At 38.6% G+C, this 8,325-nt stretch overlaps 1 pseudogene; it reads right to left on the reverse strand.

The window, feature by feature from the left end:
• Nucleotides 1-6,599: 6,599 nt before the first annotated feature.
• Nucleotides 6,600-7,544, reverse strand: LOC123835452 (large ribosomal subunit protein uL18-like; annotated as a pseudogene).
• Between the last annotated feature and the right edge of the window lie 781 nt (nucleotides 7,545-8,325).

Consider the following 8,325-nt stretch of genomic DNA (forward strand, 5'->3'; position numbering starts at 1 on the left):
AAACAATGAATCATGGAACACTTCATCTAAAACTAATGATGTAATGTATGGGGATTAACATAAGAATTAAAAAATTAAAAAAAAAATCAAAGGAAGTATAATATTCCATTGAGTTAAAGATGTGCATTATTAAACATTTTTAAATCTTTGGAATAGAGATGCTATTTATAATCAATGGTGAGTCTAATTGGAAACATTTTCTTTTTTTTAGTGGAATACTACAGTAAACACACATCTTACTGGGTGTCTTAAATCCAATAAAATATAATTTAAGAAATAACCCCAACCTTCCAGGTATCTCTCTTCTAATTAGGAAGATAATATTTTGTTATTTGATGTCATAATAAGCATTATTAAGACAGAATATAATTGAGAAGTTTGCACTAACAACTTTGGCTATAGAAGGCAAAAAAAATTAAGAAGGAGAAGGAGGAGGAGAAGGAGAAGAAAAGAAGGAGGAGGAGGAGCAGGAGGTAGTATAGGAGGACGTAATAGAGGAGGAGGAAGAATTATTGATTGAAAATGCAAAACCATCATCCCTACCACTCCCTTTCTAAACCCTTCCAATGTCTTCTTCTTGCTCTTAGGATAAAGGCAAACTCCTAAACTCCTTACATGGAACACGCAGCTGGGTATGTCCCAGCACTTCCTAAGTTCCCATCCTCATCTTGCACCACACTTCACTTTCTCCACAGCAGTCCTCTTTTTTTTTCAGTCCATCATATTTCCATGCCCCTTCCTTCCCACCACAGGAATTTTCCAATGCTGTTCCCTCTTCTTGGAGTGCTTTCCTTACATTCTTCAACCAGGTAACTCTTAATCCTTCTTCTGATTTCTTTAAAAGAATCACTTCTTTGGAAAAACCTCTAATTCCCTGAATAGGTCAAATTGGTTCCTTATATGCTCTCAAAGCAACATTTATCTTTTTCTTCGTAGCCCTTGCTATGGATACATATTGTTATACATTAATTTGATCATTTGAATAATACCAGTTTCTTCTATTAGACTTGAAGCTCCTTGAGGCTGGATTCCTGTCCATTATGTCCCAGGACCTAGCATAAAGCCTGGTACATAGATGATGCCAATAAATATTTGTTTTTGAATGAATGAATGATGAATCTGTACTTGTTCATAGAAGGTGTCATGGTAGCTTTACGATTTGACCTTCATCTTGAAAAATGATGGGCAGTGAGCATAAAGAATATCCCAGTTATTGGGTCACACAAACATGAAGTAAAAGCCCAATTCTGCCTTCAATGGAATTATTGAGATCATTAAATTAAATAATATATAAAACACCTGTGCAGTCTGGAATGCGGATAACACTTAATAAATCACAGTCTTTGTTGTTGGTATTACTTGCTTATCTCTAAGAGGCTGTTTGGAGGTAAGGGTCATGCCTAAATCGGTACTTTTGTACATTTGTAGTACCTTCTGCCTGCCACGTGTCCATAAACGTCCATTAACTGAATGCATGGCATTGAAGTTAAAGAAACGTTTCTGGGGCAAGTACAGGAATGACTGAATTTGCTTTATGCCTAGATCTACATCTAAATAATAACTGTAAAAGCCACCTTTATGCTTTTCAAGAAATCATTTATGAATGGTAGGGAATCTTTCAGAATGGTAGGAAACTTTATCCCGTCTCTCTCTCAGTGTTGATGTTCCTCACGCAGCATCTGTGGTTCAGCAGCATTTTCAGATTTGTCACCAGTTCATGGTTTAAGTGGGGAAAGAAATCCCTAAATCAAATCATGGGGCTGGGATTATTAATGCCATTGGCTTATGAATTTCCACTATACCCCCCAGGGCTATTCACAAGCTCTTGGCTCCTAGCTACTTTATCTGACTATCATTTTTGGCTACAAGCCTCTTAATATATAAAATTTGACACAGTGTGTTTAAGAATAAATTTCTTTTCTCTCATTATCCCTAAATTTTGATGAGTCCTTTGAATCCATTAATATTAACATTTTTTCAGCATAGAAACATTTTAATCTCTTCTTTACCTTTGATTATTGCTTTTAGTTCTGTTTTATAGTACTATTTGTCTGTGTATTGGATAGAGAATTATCTCTAATTCTCTAAATGTCCTTATAGTTTTGTTCTTTTTTGGTGAATTAACTTTTACTTTGAGATCATTGTAGATTCACATGCACGTGTAAGAAATAATACAGAGAGATCCCATACACCTATTGTTCATTTTTCTCCTGTGGTAATATCTTGCAAAATTATAATACAGCATCACAGATAGGATATTGACGTTTCTACAATTTACCAATCTTATTCAGATTTCCCCAGTTTTACTTGTACTCATTTGTCTGTATATGCGTACTTAGTTATATATAATTTTAGTACATGCATTGGTCCATTTTCCACCTCCACAGTCAAGACACAGAAGAGTTCCATCACCACAAACGTCCCTGATGTTGCCCTTTTATAATCACACCCAACTCCTTCTAGCCCCAGTCCTCACTTTGCTCTTTTTCTCTACATTACTTTCATATTTGTCTACCACATTACTGATTGGATTTTCTGCAATATCAATCCTGCTCTTCACTGCTTCCAGTATAAATAGTAATTCTACAGACATACTCTTTTTTCCTTATAGTCCTTTTAAAAAATTTTATTCATATCTCCTGCTTTATTATTCCCTTTACCTTTTGTAGCTCTTTTCACATGAGCGTAAAATTGGGTAGGAGCCTGGGGAGTCATCTAACCCAGGGAGGCAAATTCTTGGAAAATATGCTGATAGATACTTCTGTAGTTCATATACTGCAAGCTTATGGCTTGCAGTTCTCTGAGGCACATACGACTAATCAATTGGATGTGGCCTACAAAAGCAAATCTTTTTATTCAATTTTTTTTCAAACCATTCCTGGCCTTTCCCAATCTTCCATTTCACAAATGAAGAAACTAAGGACAAATATAAGAGAGTCTGTACCAAATTGTACAGGTAAGATTGGGAAATAGATCCATATCTGAAAATGAAATGGAAAACCAATGCCATTTGCATTCTTTTAGTTCCAAGTCTTTGCTTGGCCTCAGGGATGTTTTGCATCTAGGCTGGATGTATGGTACTTCTGGATGACAAAGAGCTCCCAGGAGGGATCTGCTGATAAAGCTATTTTTCAAAAGTGTTCTCTGCCTGAAGAATTTCCTGCCTAAATAAGGCAAAAGAAGGAAAGACTGTGGATCCCACCTTAGTTTTATTTATGTTATTTGAGACTTCTCTCCCCACCTTTCTCTTAATGTAGTCACATCAATCTTTAAAAGCAAGTAGGATTCAGTCTGGCTGTATGTAACTAACAATGCAAAACAGCACTAGTAAAATTGGATAATGAAAGACAGTTTTCTATCTTAATCACAAAGAATATGGCCATGTATTGTAAACCTCACTTCAGAAGAGAGGCAGTATTATTTAGTGGCTAGCACCATACATACTGGGTCCAGCTTCTGGCGTTTGAAGCCTATCTCCAGCACTTTTTGACTGGTGACTTTGAGCAAGTTACTTAATCTTTTATTGCCTCAGCTTCTTCATCTGTAAAATGGGGATTATAATAGCAGTACCTACCTTACAACAATGTTGTAAAGATTAAATAAGTCAACATATACAAAGCACTTGGAAGGGTTCCTAGCATATAGTAAGTGATATGTAAGTGTTTGCAATGGTTATTTCACCACATCCAGACATAATGTTCATAATGATCTTATGAAGTAGATACTGCTTTTCCCATGAGGGAAATAAAAACTCAGGAAGTTACATAATAAAAACAAGTAAGTACCAATTTTAAATAGAGGAGAAAAAGCTAATATTTCCAGTTTGGGGAAGTCATGGAACACTTCTTAGAAGACTAGGCAGATGAGTACATAGGGAAGGAAGGAGACAATTAAAATACGAATGGTTGAAAAAAAAAAAGAACAGAACATGTCATACTCTGGGTGTCAGGTCTCCTGGGGGAGGATACCAGATGCATAAGACTTAGACCAGCAATGCCATTTCATTCCTTACCTATTTATTGGGCATCAGTTAAATACCCACCATGATGTAATTATGATGAGGAACGTAAGACAGTAAAGAAAATATAACCCCAGCCTCAAATGTAAGTACTATGTATTTTTCTGGGAGAGAAGAAGTGGAGGGTAGAGATTGATCATTTTCATGCCCTTTTATTATATTATTTTCTAATAAATTTCTCAGCACTGAGCAGGTGAAATTTTCTAAAGTGATAATATTTTGAGGTACATTCCTATTACTGAAAATGTCATCAGAGTTTGTCCTCTTAATGATGGTGTCAGAATAGGGGTTGCAAACTGAAATCCTGCAGGAGCCAAAAGGGATAATAAACCAATGAAGCATTCTAGGTATAAGTGCAAGAACACTAGGAATGTAAAAGTTGAGGTGTAGACCCATGGAAACCTGGGGAGTATACAGCCTATATAAAGGGCACCCACTCTTTACTTGTAGTGGGCTATTGCCAGGTCTTTTAAATCTTTGAGAGAATCCAGAAATTTGAGAATTTAATGTGAAAGCTCTTTATTTTTAAATACTGCTTCAAATATTATAAACAAAACTAGGTGTGCCAAACAAAACCTGTTTGAGTATCATTTTTTAGCACTTGGCAGCCAGCTGGGGAGCTCAAGCAATGACATACAGTGGGTGCTATTGTCGTTCCAGCTTTCTGAGAAAACCCAAAATTCCTGCTCCAAAGCCCTCCTCCCAGATACCCTCTACTCTATCCTCTCATGCCCACTGGCTCCCCAGACAATAAGCTGGACAACTTAAACCAAGAGTCTTACTACCAAGGTATTGCTGCTGAGATTTTCAAGTTTCAAGTCCCTGGTTTAGAGTGAGTCATCTCAGATTCAATTAGTGGAGAGTTCCTCTGGGTTTGTCACTATTGGCAGAGGGGAAATGACTCAGACAGTGGAGTATGCAATGCCTAATGGGTCCAGCATGTGAGGGCTTTTGAGATTGCTGGGTATAGTGCTCATGGTGCCCAAAGGGAGCACAGAGGAGGGCTAGAGGTTGCAACATGCTCTCAGCTCAACTCACTGCTGGCTCTTTTGACTAAAAAGAATTTCAGATATTTGCATCTGACCTCAAACATAAAGTAGGTCCAGCACCTCAAGGATATGTATTATTACAAGCATTCTGTTTCCTTCCCCAGACTTGTTTCCTTCTGTCTGCCCAAACTGTGCACTGTGCATTTGGTATCACCAAACTTTGCAGTTCTCCCAACCCCTTTTCTTGCTTCTATACCTTTGTAAATGCCATTTTGTCTTCCTGGAATGCCTTTGGCTTTAGATTTATATTTTGCCTTTGTATTTCACAGTACCTTGTGCAAACACAGGCAGTCAGTAAGGGTTTATACAGAACTGTACTGAATTGAAATACTACACAGCCCTGAAGTGATCACACTGTGACCTATCTCAATCTTGTGGGCCAGACCTAAAACGTCATTGACTCAGGCTCTGCCATCTAAGCCCTTCAGAGTTATTGGTGAGCATGAGTGCAGTGATTAGAGCAGAGAAAACAGGAATGCACAGATGATTGAAAAGCCAGTAGTTTCACCCTAGTGCTATCATTCACTCAAATTCAGTAAACATTTTTGTGAAAAAATACTTTGTCAGGCATTGTTCTAATCACTTGGGATGTAGCAGTCAGGAAGAGGAATCTGTTCCCTGCTCTTCTAAAGCTTATATGTGGTAGGGGAGAAGAAGTAAATCAGTAAATATAAACATGAGAATACCAGGTAACATTAAATTCAATGAAGAAAATCCCACAAGATAATCTGATAGAGAGAGAATAGGTGGGGTGGAGTTTCAGACAGAGTAGCAGGGTTGGTCTTTCTAGGAAAGCATTGTTTGTGCTGAGACGTAAGCGATGAGGACTCAACAATGCTAAGACACAAGGAAAGAAAGAGCATTCCCATAGAGGAAACAGGAAATGCTTGGAGCTGAGAATGAACTTGGTGTGTTCCAGAAAGAAAAGGGCCAGAATGGCTGGAGAAGCATTACAGAGGGCAAGAAATAAATTTTAAGAAGTAGTCAGGTGCCAGAGAATGAAGGGCCCTATGAGACCACAATAAGGAATCTGAACTATTCTGAATGTGATAGCAAACCAGTTTTCTACAACTTTCCTTCATGTTATGACTTTCCTCCCCTTGGCACGGAATGCCCCATTGAAAGGAGGAGAAGCAATAGAACGGAATAACTGAGGCTGAGAAGGAGCACTGGATGGCCCTTTGCTTGTGAACCCAATTTCAGACCAAAGGCCTTTATTGTTAGGGATCAAGGCTCAGGCAGTGCTATTAGGAGCTTGTAGACTCCATGACCTGCACTGCTTTTGAAACAATTAGACATGGGCAATGTCCTTTCTGATGCAAACAGGGATCCTTGTGGGCCTATATTCTTCCTTTGCATATAAAATCTATGAGTATGTTATTTCTCAAACCTTAACATACATATGAAACACCTGCGGATCATGTTAATTTGGTAGATTTGGGGTGCCGCATTTCCCTTTTTTTTAGCTGCTTGATGAATAAGTTTATTATCTTTATCTGAAAAATCTTCATAGAAAAATGTGGTTTGGTTTATTAGCTCTCAGCAGCCTGCTCCTGAGTGCTAAGGAAGCTCGCCTTCTTCTGAGCTACCCAGTCTTTCTTCTGGGCAAGAGACATTTTGGGATGGCTCCCCCTTTTCTTTTTTACTTCTTTCTTAGGCTTCTTCTCATAGACTAGATTCTCTCATCTAACAGTGTGAGCTTTCTTAAACATGTCATCCACCATGTCTGGAGTTATATTGTTTATGTATTGAGAGAATTGTTTCTTATAAGCATCTTCATCTTCTTCCATTAGGTAACACATATAATCTGCAACATTCTGACCCATGATGTGCTTCTGATGTACTTCTGCATTGAATTCCTTGCTTTCTCAATCATAACCAGGGAATAATTTGGTACTGTGAGGGGTAGACAAGCCTCCATCCACAGCTCCCTTGAGGGCCACAAAAACTTTATTTCCAGTAGCAGTTCTGGCAAGCCTTGCATCCAAATAGAGGGTGAAGGCAACAGGTTGACCATCAATGCTTTCCATATTGTATTCATCTCTGGTTGCCTCCAGTTGGCCTTCATAGATCTTGCCCATGCCAAACCTGTTGAGAAGCCAGCAGACCAGCACCATGCCAATACAATATGCTGCATCATAATTTGTTAGGCCAACCTTCATATCATAATTTGGGAGTTCATAAGCATAAGCTGCACAAACTGTCACATCTTCTCTATAGGCATAAGCAATCTGACAAATGATATCTCCATTGGTTACATGAACTATCATCCTGTATTTAGGTGTGTTGTGCTTATTTTTATCCTGAATTACCAAGCATTTCTGAGTATAGTAATCAGTTTTACCCTCTCATCATTTTCTAAATTTCACTTGGTATCTCTTGAAGTAAGCCTTATTCTTGACAACTTTTAACAAACCCCATCCTGCAAAACAAAACTGATGTCTGCAGCTTGCTACAGACCAGCCAGGGTGTTGCATTTCCAGTAATCTCACAGGTGATGCTGAGGCATCATATAGTCAGATCATGCAGTCTGAGGACTACATTTTAAGAAGCTAGAACTAAGACCCCTTTGAGCAGGATGCAGTTAGATTCCTTCACCTTTCTCCAGTTTACCTGTTCAGATTCAATCCCCTTGGTTCCAGAGCTGGAGTGACCTGATATAAAGGGAAGTAGAAGATGAAAATGGATCAGATACAATTTGAAATCATACCTAGGGCCATGGGATCCTGAATTAAATAGTAAGGCCAGATGGACCATGTCAAATCAAAATCATATACATGTTAAGTAGTCACTCTAGGTGCCCCTCCTAAGCACCAGGGCCATTTGTTCCAGACTCTCTTAGAAGACAGAAGACAATTTGAAACCAAACCTGAGCCCTGAGCACCTAGGACTAGCCAGTGGGGCCAGCTGACCCTGATCAAATGGCACCCCATTTCTGTCTCCAGAAACACCAGGCTCCCCAGCCTGCTCCTGCCAGGAAAGCTCTCTTTGTATTTCTTCAAAGTCTTGCACAGGATATTAGCCACTTCCTTCTTTATAATTCATCCTTCCACTTTGCCATCTGGAATATTTCTCTTTTACAAGTGCCTAAGTTGTAACAGTTTGAGGCAGTTGAATCTTAAATTTGCCATTTTGGGTAATTTATTGTTTTTAATGCTTTCTTCCCTAAATTCAGATTCTGTGGTTTGAAACAGACTCCAGCCAGGATTTCTGCTTCCTAGCTGGATATCTGGTGGTCTGCCCTTTCCAGGTCTTTTC

This window comes from Mirounga angustirostris, unplaced genomic scaffold, assembly GCF_029215605.1.
Source record: "Mirounga angustirostris isolate CCGP_5_RB_7025 unplaced genomic scaffold, mMirAng1.0.hap1 SCAF_7, whole genome shotgun sequence".
NCBI classification, from domain to species: Eukaryota; Metazoa; Chordata; class Mammalia; order Carnivora; family Phocidae; genus Mirounga; species Mirounga angustirostris.